A 1,040-nucleotide genomic window follows, 5' to 3' on the forward strand; every position below is an offset into this window, starting at 1 on the left:
CACCAAACAACTGTGCTGCTACCAAGTTCCATGCCAAATAGGTGGAGGGATGGATGGTACTGAATCAAAAGCCAAATCTTAGGTTTTATTAAATTTCTAGGATCTTCTCACATAAATTATTACCTCTTTAAATACTCACATCCTCTAATTTATTTTGATGTAAATATTTTTGTGAGCCAAATTCTAAAGAAAGAAACAAATATATTTGTGCTTGTTGAAACTATAAAAAAATTGCAAATGATATATAATTTCACTAAACAAGACAACATGAATTTCACAGTATTACTAGTAATGCATAGTGTTTTCTGCAAATTAGTTGTTGATATTATCAGATACATGCATGCAAAACTGGAAGAAGAAAAATATACAAGAAATTATGAAAATTACAAAGAACTGTGAGAGAGAGAGAGAGAGAGAGAGAGAGAGAGAGAGAGAGAACAAGTTAAGCATTTACTGCTCCTTCACATAGACTTGTGAAATCCACAGTACAAGTGTCCAAACCATCCTGCTTACATATATAGATATACCTCTTTCCCCCTCCCTCTCCTGTCCTTCTGCTCAACTCAGTAATTCCTTCCTTTTGAACAGGTTTATTTCCTTTTCTCAGTATCTACTGTATCCTTCACATTTTATTTTCTCTTTCAGGTTCTCACACTAAGGAAACAATACAATGTATGTACATGTAGGTCTGATTTATTACAAGAAACAAACTCAACTTGAGAAAAAAAGCTTAGCAGAGAGAAGTCATTCCTTAAGTGGAAAAATCTTTATTTTTCTATAATTTTCTTTTGTTTTGAAGAGTAAACACAAAAGCAAGAAAAACAAAAACAAGACAGAAACAGGATAATGCAATAATATATAGGTTACAGATTTTCAAAACAATAGTAGCTGAGTCCTATGAATAACTCACTACTATTATGGAGTACTGGACTATCTTGGATTATTTTGCTGAATTCACACACCTACAATATTTAAATGACAATAGAATGCCCATCTCAACAAAACTAAACAAACAACAGGATACAAATGAAGGACCTTCT

Source organism: Octodon degus, unplaced genomic scaffold, assembly GCF_000260255.1.
Source record: "Octodon degus isolate 3935 unplaced genomic scaffold, OctDeg1.0 scaffold00178, whole genome shotgun sequence".
Lineage (NCBI taxonomy): Eukaryota > Metazoa > Chordata > Mammalia > Rodentia > Octodontidae > Octodon > Octodon degus.